Below are 14,678 nucleotides of genomic sequence, written 5' to 3' on the forward strand. Positions count from 1 at the left end.
AAACTGCCTCTGAAATCTAGCAGTATTAATGACACAGCAAACTACAAGGGCGTAACTAACATGTATATGCCCTCCAGTACAGACTGTTATACTTTTGCAGGTTTAAACCATTCTTAGCTCACTGGGGTTTACAGATGACATTATAACTTCTCAAAACACCATCAAAACCACACAACATTAAAAAAGCTCGTCTGCAAGGCAAAGTAACTGTTCTGCAGAGTTATATGGCTCTCTGCTTTTCACCAAAGTGACTTGATGTCAGTGCTCCCTAATGAAGCTATCTACTGGGAGAATAGCACAGCACTCTAGAATAGCAATAAATAAATTTGCCAAGGCAAATTACTTACAATTTTCAAAAGCATTTCTTATGTAGCTACACAGTCTAAAACCAGTAAGTTTGGGAGGGGGTTTAATCACAGTTTCCACTGACATCAGGGTATATATCTTGAGCATTTTTCAAACCCCATCCTACATAATTGGCGTACATAATTTATTCTTGCATGTACTGTACAAGGAATGAACACAGCACAATCATCCTTCAAATACTGAAGGAGTCAGTTCCAGCTGTGCCACTCACAAGGCAAGAGTGACAACAAAGCTCCACTGTAAAAGGCAAGGAATCAAAAGTACCATTATCAAACATAAATCGTGAAAACTGAGCTGGTCTAAACCTTTCCTTCGATGAATATACTTTGAGGCAAAAGAGGTCGGAGGCACAAACATTGCAACCAGTGCCTTAATTCTGCTATAACATCTCCTTTCTATTTCATACATGCAAACAGTCTGCTACAGCTATAGCCAGCTATTTGCAGACCAGGCAGTAGAAGCCAAGTTACAGATGTATTTGCTTTCTGGGTAATTGCATCCTCTTGGAGTTTATGAGCCATAAATGCCACTATAACATGGCTAATTAAAGTCTAAAGTGCCCATAATTAATAAATCTACCTTTCCTTAGAAACCTTGTCTCACATACCTATAGCAGATTCTTAATAACTTTTGTCTATATTAATCCACTTACCATCCTTGCTAGTATGAAATACCATTATAGAAAAAGAAGTTAGATTTTACTATTCTTGCTACACTAAACCTCTGTATGGTTTATCTATGACTGTGGACAAAAGTTTCCATCTTATCCTTGCTGATTATATTCCCTCAGGCTCACAAACTGTCTTCTGTTTCCAGTCAGTGCAATTATTTAAGTTATCCTCTTGTTAATGAGACTGGGAGTGAACACGCTGTTCAGATGCTGTCTCCTGGGGCTCATCCTGTACTTTTGCAGTCTGTCTTAGGCCTACCTGGCTGGATAATGAGGGAGGGATGAGTAAGACAGATCACTTGTCTGAAATGGGAAACCATCTCAAGCCAAAGCAGAGCCATTTCAGTCAGACTTAGATCTTTCAGAATGCTTCTTTCCAATCAAAGTAACACCTTATTTGAAGATAAACAATACATTTAATTTATAGTAAACTGAATTCCCAATTAAAATGTTATTTCAGTAAATGAAACATCTTAATTTTAATGAAGTATCTTAGATTTTCCTAGCTGCTTCATTTAACTTCTTGTTTCATATAAGTTATTTAAAGACTAACAGGTGTGGAAAAAGTGAAGTGGTAAGCTTTTTCCTTTCCTAAGAGAAAATGAGCAAGATAGGTCCATGCAATCAAGAAATACTCTGAAACTATGTCTAAACTGAGACACATAGGACCAGCTTCAGATTCCAAGCCTGACTGTGTCCTGAGATTATACCAGGCATCTATTCAAGGGACATAGGTCTACCAGTGCATCTCCTTCCTGCATGCCATGTTGTCAGTGGGAAAAACAGAAAGGAATCACAACATATTCCAGACTCATCCTTGATATGGAGAAACTGGAGCTGTGACTCCAGGACATGCTGATATTCACGCATACTGTGATTTAGATGTGTCCTTAACTTACCCGAGTGGTGGTTTCTTAATTTCTCCCCTGGCAAACTAGATGCCAAAGGTCCATTTGACCTGAGAAGGAGCTTTCTCTCCATCTGTGTAGGTAGGCTCACTCACAAGGATAGCTCTCTCTGGCAGTGTACAATGGCTGTCTTTGGCCAGGTCTTCTAAGCCCATTAAGCAGCAGTTACATAAGGTAGGAAGAAAGCATTTGTACCACCTTAAATTTACAGGAGATATAAATAATCTTGGATACTGCAGAAACACTGCATCCCTGTCAGCCCCCCCCTCCACCCTGGAAGGGACAGCAGCCCATGGAAGACCTGTGACAGAGCAGAGGAAAAGATCAAAATGGAAGGAAGAGCAGAGAGAAACCACTACATCCTGACCATAACATCCTCCCCACTCCACACTGCTTCACTGGCTTCCTTGCTGAAGGGACTGAGTGTAACTGGTGGTGGTAATAAGGAGAGGAGTCTGGAGTGAAGTTGATCCTGGGAAAGAGGAGGGAGAAAGGTCTCTTCCCTATGTATGTTAATGTTTGTCTTTTTTCTTCATATATTACCAATTAAATATATGTAACTTGGCAGTAAATTAAATTCATTTTCCCCAGGTAGTCTGGTTTTCCCACAATGGCAATTGGTAAATGGTCCCCTTGTCTTCAGCTCAACCCCCAACCTTTCTCTTTCCTTCTCCTTTTTCCTTGCATCCTGCTGAGGGAGTTCTGCTTCTGGCTGGGGAGAACCCATCTCATACAGCAGAGAAGCTGGGACAATGCCTGCAAGCAACATCTGGTTTTATAGGAGGGAAAACATTGAAGGTGGGTGATGAAAGTGAAAATTATGATATCTCAGTCCTACATTGCGTTCTCAATTACACTCCAGTTTTGCACTGAAATAAATGAAATTACCCCATGTTAACAGAGCTAATCTGAAGGAAGCATATGGCCTCAGGTTCTCAACATAGAGCAAATAAAGAGCTATTACTTAAGCTATGCTATGGGGCCTATGCACTCTCTCCCACTTGACTTGAGCAACAACAGTCCCAGTAAGCATATATAATTGGATCACGTTCAAATACAGAATTATGCTGTATAATGATTTCTGTATAAACACTAATTATTTCTAACCAACAGGTGTAGGCATGATAATAACCTTTGAAATTGCTGGATTTAGTGAATTCTGAAGGTTGACTTGCAAATGGAACTGATCAGTTAAAAAAAACAGACTGCAGAGAAAGCACTGCTTCACTGAATGATCAAGTTATATTCTTTCTACTGAGACAAAAGGGACAGGCTGTAACTTTAGTCCCTAAAATCCTTTCCTCCCTTATTCTAGGTTTCTAATCTAACAGCTTTTTCCCCTGCAATTAAAACAGACCACATCTTATAAAATTCATCCTCTTATTCGTACACATGGTCTACTTCTGTGTCTGACGATGTTGGTATGCCTGAGGGTTTCCTGGCAAAAAAGCCCACATTTTGCTGGTGCTCATGTGTCGAACCTATACATATTCTGGGTAGCACTTGATAGCAGAGCAAGTACAGGAGTCATGCAAGACTTGGCCCATATAAAACTCAACTTGTGCAATCAACTATTCAGATTGCAGAAGTTCTGAGGAGAGAAAATCTAATATTTCACTGGCAAGAGATGGTAGTTCAGCTTCTAGGGTCCCATGATTTTTTGTGCGAAGATGAGTCTGGGCATGTCCATAGGCCCCTGGCTGACCTGGGGAAAAGAGCCTTCGTAACCCCATATGCTTTTTTTTTTTTCCACTTCCTGTGGCATTTGTCTATGCATCCAGGCTCCCTTCTCAGTGCAGTCCCATTTATAGCAGGCAGCTTTAACTTGCCAGTATCGTAGATTCTTTCCTTCACTGCTTTATGTAGCTGGACCAGGTGTTTTAAATGACTTTTGAAACTCAGCAGCAAAGCCCTGGATGTTCTCTCTGGTTCTTTGGTAGATGTCTGCCTCAGGGGTAGGATTTTATTCCCCAGTGTGTTCCCAGTTCACTTTGGATTGCAAAGGGCCTGAAGATGGCAGGGCTAGGTTAGTACAAATTTGGCTTCCCACATGTCACTACCAATCACGATGTTCAATTTTGCTCCTGCTCTTAGAATGTGCGATCCAAGCCTGCATGTTAACTGCTATCTTGCTGACATCCTAAAGAATATTATAGAGCACAGGTTTTCTATTGCTGAAATAAAGGCTCAGTGATAGCTCTCCTACAGTGCTATGAATAGCTGTGAATACTCTTAGGGACACACTTCAAGAGAAGGTATCAGCCAGTGCTACACCCTGGGCTAAATGCAGCTCCTTTGTGGTGTCACTTTAATAATAAGCAAACACATGAAAATAATTATTAGAATTATTAGAAACAGAAAAAAATGTGGTATCCAGATCCATGAGTTGATATGAAAAGACACTGCTGAGAAGAACCATCTTGCCTCTTTCAAAAACATCAGCTTGTCTTAATTTCAGAATTTACCTGGACATGGGATCTGAAGCAATGTGTGTGTGAAAAAAGGCAGGAAGCACAGAGGAGGGTTACTGCAGCTGAGTGCGCAGCAAGGCGAAGGGGGTAGGGTCCTGTGCATCTCTATGTTTTATTTTTGATGCTTTTGGTTTCTCAAAGTTTGGTCAGCTATGCTAGACAGTCTTTGTGCTGTGTTAAGGGTGAGAAGAGGAGACAGAGGACAATCAGGGAATACTCCTAGAGATGAGATACTTCACAGAAATTCATGCACAACCAAATTCAGCATAGCTGCAACCCAGTCAGAGGGCTGTATAAGAAAGAACTGGAGAGGAGGCACTGGCAGTAGAAATATGCAAGGAACAGGAGACTGCCCAAAGCCATTCCAGGGTCCTTTGAGACACTCTTGGAGATTGCCTAGAGGATACCATTCTAGAACGTCATATGCACCTCAATAATCCTGTGTCATATCCAAAAACTCTATGTGCAAATGTGTAGACAGCTGAATTCAGCTCCAAAGCTTCCTGAAGTAGGAAGGCAAAGACTGAGGAAAAGAAAGAGTGAAAGAGCAATTGGTGGAATAGGAAGGAAGAAGCAGTTGCATCAGGTTTGCAATACTTTGTTGGTTTGTTACCTGAAGTGCAGGAAGGTACTGCATGTGGTTTTATAATAGTGAACTCAGACTTCTACGTGTGCTTCATGTGTATATGCAAATTATATACACCATTACCTGCTAAATAGCTCAAAAACATTTGCAGTCCTATTTGAGCAGTCTAATGAGTATGCAAGTGTGCATGAAAGTGATGGGATGTACTTCTCCATATTTCACAGGTGGAATGACTTTCTCCAGTCCCAGATTTCATAAGACTTTCACTCACCTAAGCAATGTCTGGCTTCTGCCCTGCTACTGATATAATGGTTTTGGGGATTTAGTCCTAATTTTTGGAAAATAATAAAATACCTCTGTCTAGCCTGAAGTTTAGTTATTTTGATCAAATCCTAATTCACAGCTAGGCTTTGGAGGCTGAGTAGAGCTTCTATCAGCAAATACTACCATCTCTGAAGTACTTCAGGCTATGTATAGGGCCTATAAATGCTTCAAGTTCTCAGAGAGAGATTTTTTTTTTTTTAATTATTATAATTTATTTAGAACTCTCTCATATTTTGCAGCCTTCAGAAAGTATGAAAGTATGTTACATACTTTTGAAGTCTTTCTTCTAAAATATAGTTAGCATATAAAAAGCAACTAAATTATAAACAGTATGCACCCGTAACATTAACTAATTTTAAATGTAATCAGAATACTCCATGCAAGAAAGATATCATAAAGGAGCACATTTAAGGAATGAGAATCAGTCTGGAAATGGTATGTGAACCTTTTAGATTAAAAATAATTCTACTCACAAATGAGAAAGAAAATGCATACACTGCATACCAGGAATCAAACCTGGCCATGAACTGGTGGTATCTGACATTTCCATCTTCATCAAGGGGGATTCTGTCAAGTAGCAGCACAAATTCTTCATCAGTAATCTCCACACCAAACCTGAAACAAACAGCAGTTAGCAGCACTTGCTTGGGGAGTTCACATTTGGGTCAACAGTACCCACAATACCCGGAGCATATGGCTGCCATTAACTCTTTGTTACTGCTTCGGTCCTCAAGATCAAGAGCACCACGTGAATATCAGAGGTTAATCAGGGTTTTGATCGCTTCAGCTTTCTCAAAGAAAGAAATTCTACCCTAGAATCCCTGCATTGGTGGGGCACAGAAATAGAAATACTAGCATATTGAGTGGTGTGCAATTGTCCTCTATAAAAAGTTATTCATTACACTAAAACACTGGTATTGCTTAAACTAGTTAACTCTGAAAGGCTTTTCATTTGGACTGTTTAGCATGAAAGAAAATGTAGAGAAAAACTGTCTTTTCGGGGAAACAGACTCTTAATGCTTTTAGAAAGCATTTCATAATGGCTTTAAGGACATTTTGCATACAAATATTTAAAAGTGTCAGTGTTTATTCATCAGCAAGAAAGTGTTTTCACCTCCCCAGAACAATCAAAACATAATCCTTGAAATACTGACATAAACAGGAATGACTTAATAATAAAGAACAAGGCATTCATTCATCATTTGGCAAAGCTGATTAAACTCGGCTGACTTTTGGGGGGATATATTCCTTGGCAAGGCAATGAAAGTGTATACAAAGCATAATATTTATTTGTTGTTTTGGTTTCCTCCTCATGCTTTTCCATTTACATAACTCAAGAAACCTTTCTGTTAGAGTGGCCTTTGTCCTTAATTATTTTGGGGATTTTTGACTCAGAGTTTTGGAGCACAGAGAATGGCTCATTCTGTAGAATCCTTTACCCTGCTTTATCTCTGAGGAAGTCTGCTGAGGAGGGCAGATACAGCTGCTTTTGCATGTGCCCTCAGCTGACAGTATCTTATTTTACTGGCTTTCAGCTTCACATATCTACATTACTTTTCATTTAGACACGTGCATTCAGTGAAGCTTGAGTTCTGCCAAAACCACAAAGAAACAATGTAAACCTGTAGCATTTTCCCCCGCCTGTGAAGAATATAAAACCTAGCCTGGCTGGGGACTGCCAGCAAGAACAACATTTCAGGAATCCATATCTGTTCTGGGGCTAAACACTGTTGCAAGGGTCATTTGAAGACTAGCTCTCTGCATACGTGATAATGGACAACATCTATTTGCTTACCTGATCAGTTAAACAAAATCTCCTAATCCTTCTCTCCATCACTTGCACCAAAGGATGCCATCCCAGAACGGAGTTTGAGTTGTATATAAAGCATAAGCAGTGGGGAGTCAATGCTGAGAGCCAAAAAGTTATGTAATCTGGCCAACTTCTAGCTCTGCAACTAAACTAGATAGATTGTTTAGTCATTATATTACTTCTCTGTGTATAACCATGGTTACAAAGAAAGCTAAATGGGTTCCACGTAAAGTAACACAGGATCCAAAGGAAGGAAAAGAGCAGTACTTGCTGCAACATTTATGATTTTGTATAGCAAGCATATGTATCTGGGGTAAAGAAAACAGCTTTTAATATTCATCTTCACTATCTTCAAATAGGTGGGAGAGCAACAAAGCCACAAACTGTTTCAAAAGCAAAATGAAGCTTTTTGAACATAGTTCTGGAGTTAAGACAAAGAATTGTCTGGCAACTTCGTTTGCCTCTACAAGAATTTTGTAAAGCCTAGAAGGACACAGAAATTCACATATAGATCATTTCAGCACCTTTAGCTGCGAATAAATCATCTTTCAGTCAGTAATCGGAGAGTCTGCTCTGTGGGATCTGGCTTGTATTATTTTCCCCCTCCACACAGCAAAAGAAGAGTGCTCTGATTGCACCAGTATAAGCGTTTGTAAAAAAAAACACCCAAAACATAAACTATGATTTTTTTTGTTGTCAATCAAGAAGATTTTTTATGTAAAATGAGGGAGAAAAATCTTCACTTTCTGTGGTCACCAAATGGAAGAAAAAAACCCAAACCAACCAAAACCCTATAATAGGCAAATGAGTAAGGATTTTCTTGGTACTGAACCCAATCTGATCATGACTTGTTACTGAGAATACTTCTCATTCTATAGGTTCAGTGTAGCTCTGAATAACTGCTCATTTAATTTAACTTAAGGAGGCTGATATCTCATTACTGGCTGGTAGCCTGAGCTAAACAGTCAGTTCTCTAACATGGAACGAATCACAGCACCACAAAAATCACAATGAGAGCTTTGAATCATACTTCTTTAGTAAGAAGAATGTATCAGATTGCTCTCCATATCAAGCCACATGAAGAGACTGCTGACAAAAAAAGGGTTGTCTAAATTTAACGATCAAGAAAGTTACTGAACTGTCAACTGCCAAGATGGACTTATTTATACCCACGTGGATGAATTAACTCTCTTTCCTCTGTATAATTTCCCCCAGCATTAGCATATAACTGATGTGTGATAGCTGATCTGTGCAGCTGATCTCTGAAACCCCAGACATATACTTGACAGTGTATGAATTTATTTTATGAGAAAAACACCACCATGATTTAATGGGCTAAATAAATAATGTAATTTCTATATGGAGGGTGGGTCAGAATCATGCTCTCTTCAACACTTCACTGTTTTGACTTGAAACATTGCCAGTGACACACAACTTGCCCCTGAATGTGGCCAGGGAAAACAGCAGTCTGGAAAGAACCCAGTAATCTCTGGGTTCCACAGTCCCTCCTAGGAGATGTCGAAAGTCATTTCACTGTTGAAGGTCCCCAAGCTTCCGAAAATGCATCCAGGGAGATGGGAGCTGAAGGTCTGGTCTAAAAATACACCTGTATACATTTACTTTGTAGGTTGGTGAATCCTATTGGAATAGCTCGGGAATCAATACAAGGTTCTGGAGGGTTTCCTATCCCTGTCTTATGTCTTATCTGCAAGGTCAGAAAATACACAGACTAGTCCAAAGGAGTAAAACTGGGGGAAGGGAGGAACAAGGCTGCACCAACTTTGCATACTGACGTTTTCTCCATTATTAAAATTCCAAAGACCTATTTTACATTACTGATCTCAGGATTTCTGGAAACATGCTGTGACTACATTACATCCATCGTGCTCACTGGTGTGGAAACAGAAAAAGCATTGAATGCAGAGAGTGTACAGCCCATACCATTTGTTATCCCAAACACTGATATTATACCTTTCATTCTGAACTTCCCCTCAAGCTTTACAAACACTTCCATGATACACAAAAGCAGTAAACAGGAGGATCAAGTGCTCCAGCATGCAAATGCAGCCACCTGAAACTAAGCAATGATTTAATCAAACAGCAACAGCACACAACAGATGAATCACTGGGCTCTCCAGGGCACATTTTCAAAGGCAGGTGCAATGGGCAGGGCTTGAGGAAAAGATATCTATTAACTGGAGGGCTAAGCCTATTTAGAGAGAAGCTGATGCAAAACGCAAGGGACTGGTTAACAGCGAGGTTGAGAGAAAATGCTTTGGCAAGAAGCCCAGAACGCTGGCAAAGGGAGCACCTGCAAGAAGCCACATGTGATTTTTTTTGTACCAATACCTACATTTGCACATGCAAACTGGGAAATTATTATTTCCATTTTATCATACATTTAATATCTGTGATATCTCTAAATAAAGGCAGTTCTCACCTCTCAGATCTTAAATGAAAGAGTCAGAGATGAAGATAAGATACAATGGGAAATGTTGCAACTGTTTCAGTAGGTTACTGAAGTGTCTTTTAATCATCTATAAAAACACCACTCCTGGGTATCAAGTAAATAGCATGGTTTTAAGAGGTCATTAGTGGAAAAGAGAAGATGCATAAAGCCATCCTCTGCAAGAAGACCACTGGGAAAAAGCACAAAAAGCAGAGATGGAGAACTTAGAAAGGTGTCAGGACCAGCATGCTACAGGAGCAGAGATGGCAAGGCAGGTAAGACAGCAGACCAGGTCAGAGGGATAGGCAAGCCTTAAACCCTGAACCCTGTGCATTTGAAGCAAGAATGAAATATTTATAGTGATGTGATTATAAGGAGAAATACGTGGGAAGAATTTTCAAACAGGGCATGATATAGCCAGAAATACAAGCTAAGGGGATTGTTCCAGCAGTGTGACCTCAGATCTGTCCAAGGAACAAAGGCAAGGCAGAAGTACTTGAAATTGTTGAGAAATAGCAGGAAGTTGTGAGGTGCACAGCAATACAATTCCTGTGTGCAAACCTGTGCATGGAAATTTTGGTTTCTGCTGCCAGGCAAAGCATAAATTTGCTTATAAAACATGGCCTCTCTTCAGCACCTCTTGTGCATTTTCTAAGAGATAACCAGGCATCTCACCTGTGAAAGCAACATTAATGAATCAAAGAGCCACAAAGGAATTGGAAACAATCTTTTGGCAATTTTAAAGGAATCAGCAACAAGAAGTTGGGCAAGTACTTAAATATTTATGAAAAGAAAACTTAACAATGGACTTCACGGAATCTAAAATTATGTTTTATTGGCATAAGTAACAAGTTCTACTTCCTTCCAGAAAATCTTCCTTTTCACACCACCTAGGCAAACGGCAGCATAACACAACTAGTTTCCCATTTCATCACAGTTTCCCCAGTAAAGCATCAGCCAGAAGGATGCCCACTCCAGCAGCAAAGCAGGGCTTAACCCAGTTCTCTGGGCAGCAAGGTGCTCCTACAGCCTCAAGCTCTTCCAGTCTTTATTTTTATCCTGCTATTCAGACCCTGCTGGTAGGCAACAAACTGCCAGGGATACTGGATCATTTGCAAGCACAAGCAAGTCCATACTGTGTCCAAAATATGTTTGTTTTTGACAGCTAACAATGCACCATGTGGTACATGTACAGTATTTTGTTGAACTGACCAGTTCACTGTGTGTACTTCCCTTCTGTATCTTGCATTATTCCACTCCTTAGATACATAAACCCTATTGTTCAGCATGTCTAGATAGTTATATGACTTTTTGTCATGCCCTAGTACCTGTGCCCTTCACAAACTCATGGATTTTATAATTACTGACCTGACATGGAAGGGATAAGGGATGCATTGATCACAGTCAAACAACCCTAGTAAATAAAACCAGGTCTCATGAACTTTCATGTCATGCCTCTTAAATCACCCCTTTAGTCCAAACCTTTCTATCTTTAATAAAGGAATCTCCCAGATTCCAGTTCTGTGCATCTTCCCCTCAGACAAAGCTATTCCAATGCTACCATTTGATTTTTGTAGTACTGTAAAACTCATGCTCAGAAGAGGTCTAAGCAAAGTAGTGGTTAAAAAGCTGCAAGCTATCACCACCTGTCTGTACTAAACATGCCACAGCAGCAGTTTCCTACATAAGAGTAGAAACAACAGGAATTGGGAGAAAATAAAAATGGAAAAAAGTGATTGTGCTTGACTATTAAATACCTTTCTGTAGTAAACCAGACACCTGCAACAGCATTGTAGGATCTGCAAGCATTTCTCAGATGCTGGGGGTCTGTCTTGTAGTACATTCCTGAAGAGGCTAGTCACTTCACAGTGCCAAGTGTACATTAATTGTGAGAAGTACAAGGCCTTAGTTCTGTCCCCTTACTACTGCTCCAACAGCAGGTAACAAGTCAAAAGCCATCTTGAGAAGCCTGACAGGGATTCTGCTAGGACAAATGATCAAGAATTATCAGAGTTGTCTTCCTCTAGGTGCTAAGCTCAGAGAAGATGTCAAAAGCAGGGACACCATGCAGGACCATTGCTGTGTCCCCACATACACCCTCAGGGCTGCTTTACACTGTGCTCAGGTCTAGCTTTCATGCCCCTGGGGCCTTCATTATCCAAGAGTTGCCCAGCAGCCTCTCATTCCTTTGTGCCATATATGAAGGAGAATGATGTAAACCCCAGCCCTTCATCTGGATTGTTGACATTATATGCAATGGAGGGTGTGAACTGCTTTGGCTGATCCTAGGAGCACTGCCACACCCGTACACCATGGGTGAAAAATCCAGGCTGGGTAACAGGCTAATAGACAGAATAAAGCATTATTTCTTGCTGAAAAGGACTTCTTCAAGAAGCAGCTTCCTGATTCAAGAACTGTCATTTGGCACCAAGAGGTGCCATTTCCCAAGCCTGAAGAACCGCTGGAGATGCCACAGCACATTTCTGAAGTTAGATGCAGACTCAGCAGAAAGAAGCCATTTGGATAGGGCAGGTAGCAAAAGAGAGTCTTTATTACAGAACAAAACAAAAAAATGATATAAAAAGGAAGTGCAGGTTTTGATCCAAACAGGACATTTTCTCTGAAAAAGAACCTTAAAAATCTCACAACTAACTTGGAAATATTTGTGCTAGCACAAACAAGAAATCTTACATTATATGGGCTAAGGCAATTGCTACTCCATTCATTTAGACTGAGTCTGCCTGGGCAATTCCACCAAGCGCGTCTCATCAAGAAGCCGTGTACCTGCTGCAGCTTTGCCAGCACAGCCTGCTCTCTTCACAGCTGGGATCTGCACACTGCAGCTGCTCCACTGTGCCCACTAAAAATATAGCACCTTCTGCTGGAGCACAAGAGATGCCTCATGGCTGATACCCTGGAAAAATCTGTGTTCAGCTTCGGTCCAGATGTGATTGGAAGTACACCAGTTAGATCATCCTGCTCTAAAATCTGCCCTTGCACACAGATGAAGAAGGCAGGTAAGAAGGCTAAGTGCAAACCAAGCAGTGTATGAGTAGTGTATGTGCAATGCATGCAGCCTCAAGAGAGCTACATCTTTGTGTAAGGGACTATGAAAGCTGATACGTTTTTTCTGTGAAAGCAGATGTAGATCTTTCCCAAACTGAGCGTGGGCAAAACTTGGCAAAAAAATTCTTATATTTCATGAAAGCCGAAGGATCCAAGTCTTGATTCGACAGGCTTAAGCAGTGTCATTTGTAACAAAACTTAGCCAGTGGCAAATACTACAAGTAAGCAGGTTCTGAAAATGTGATGAAAAAAAATCGCACAACATGTCAGATCAGACACCATTTGAAAATATCTTTTGCATAAATTAATAAGTTGAACAATGCCCTCTTCCAAACAGCTTTTCACAAAGCTGAAAAAGCTGTATTTGTTTCACTGAATTTAAACTTTCCATTTTGTCAACCACATTCCTTTTATAAACTAATTCATTTTAAATGTTAAGTGAATTTTTAAATTTTAGAATGAAGTATTAAAAAAAAAGAGAAATTACTCCACATGAGACTGGAGGGATGTTACACTCATTTTGCCCAGGTACACCTATGTATTTGGGATCAGTAAATGTGCACAATTTCCTCATCTTAATATTCTGATGACTATACCAACTTCAGCTGAACAATAAGTATCCTGGGTTTTAGCACCATTATACAAGTGTCATTCAGTTGAATTTATTAGGATTACACTAAGATGAAATTGGTGTGAAAGAGTGAAAATTAGAGCTCTTAACTTTTCTAAATGCTAACTGGATCTGACTCCTGCAGCAAAGTGCCAGTCCAAACTAATTAAAGCCAGATTCCAAGGTCACAACTTGGGCCAGTCTCCTCCTTGCAATTCACTTCAAGGACTGATTGAGTATTTCAGAACTTGGCACAGCAAATGCAGCACGTGTACAAGAGCAAGAGATTCCTCCAACAAATTCACCAACACTGACTTGTGGTTTGATTGTGGTTAAACCACAGCTTTTCTGTATTATCTTATTACGTCAAGCTCTGTGGAATTCAACTAAGATATCTATTGTACTGGAGAAAACGTAAAACTGCATGCCAGTGTTGTCAAAGGGTCATAACATAATTACAGTTCTTTCCAGCATTCCACCCACTCCTCACTCCAGCAAAACTCTTGATAAGCTCAATGAGAGATCTGCCAGGCTGAGAGCACATTACTGTTGAACACATCCTACTTAAGTGCTTCCTTTACCCCAAGGGCGCCCTGCCATCTAGTGGCAAGGACGTTCCAAAAATAACACTTGTGTTTTTCAGAAGAGGAACTTCACACGGAAATCGTACCAAGTTGTTGTGTATGTTTCAGATTTAAAAATAACAACAAAAAAGTTGCAAAGCATTGTACACTATATATCATATTGTAAAGACCTACGTATAGAGACACTATGAAAACACAGGAAGTAAAAAAATTAAGCTCCTCTATCCATATTGCATTGAAATGCGTAACATATGAGCAACTTTTATATCTAGTTCTGTAGCAAACATTAAAGATTAAGTTCCTTTTTCTAGTTAACTGCTAATGAGGGATTAATCTATCACATCCTCAGAGAAGCAAACTATTCGATACTATTTTCCATATAGTTTTCTCTAGCTAATTGCTCTAAAGCTGAAGTAGAAGCTACAGACCACATGTGATAGTAGTTATTTAGTAGGAAATAAGTAGAAATGGGGAGATTAATTAGGAGTCTACAAGAATGATGAAATACAAGCACAGTGTAAAACCACACAGCTCTGTCACAAACTGACACACGTCTATTCCAGGAAGGTCACTTCTGACAATTTCCCAGTCCCCCGCCTATATAACAACTTCAACTGAGGACTGAGGATGTACTGAAAAAGCCAGTTTTTTTGCAAGGCTGTGTGATTGCTAGTGCTGACATGAGAGGAGATGGAGAACATATGATGGGAAAGGAGAAAGAGCTGAGAGCTGCCATTGAGTCATCAGGATCCTTATGCCATCTATGACACTGTACCCTCCATTTCTGATAACTATGTATTGATGTTAGGTAGCTCTGTTGTACTGGGTCTAGCT

The 14,678-nt window shown here is 40.1% G+C and overlaps 1 long non-coding RNA gene across 1 annotated transcript in view; it reads right to left on the minus strand.

Moving 5' to 3' along the window:
• LOC134170114 (uncharacterized) overlaps positions 1-14,678 on the minus strand; it is a 33,233-nt gene that overhangs the window by 5,943 nt on the left and 12,612 nt on the right. The window contains exon 2 of the long non-coding RNA XR_009967133.1: positions 5,830-5,940. This is a non-coding gene — a long non-coding RNA (uncharacterized LOC134170114). The remainder of the gene's footprint in view (positions 1-5,829; positions 5,941-14,678) is intronic.

This window comes from Pezoporus occidentalis, unplaced genomic scaffold (genome assembly GCF_034315485.1).
Source record: "Pezoporus occidentalis ecotype Australia unplaced genomic scaffold, CSIRO_AGI_Poc_V1 ctg1, whole genome shotgun sequence".
Taxonomy (NCBI): domain Eukaryota; kingdom Metazoa; phylum Chordata; class Aves; order Psittaciformes; family Psittacidae; genus Pezoporus; species Pezoporus occidentalis.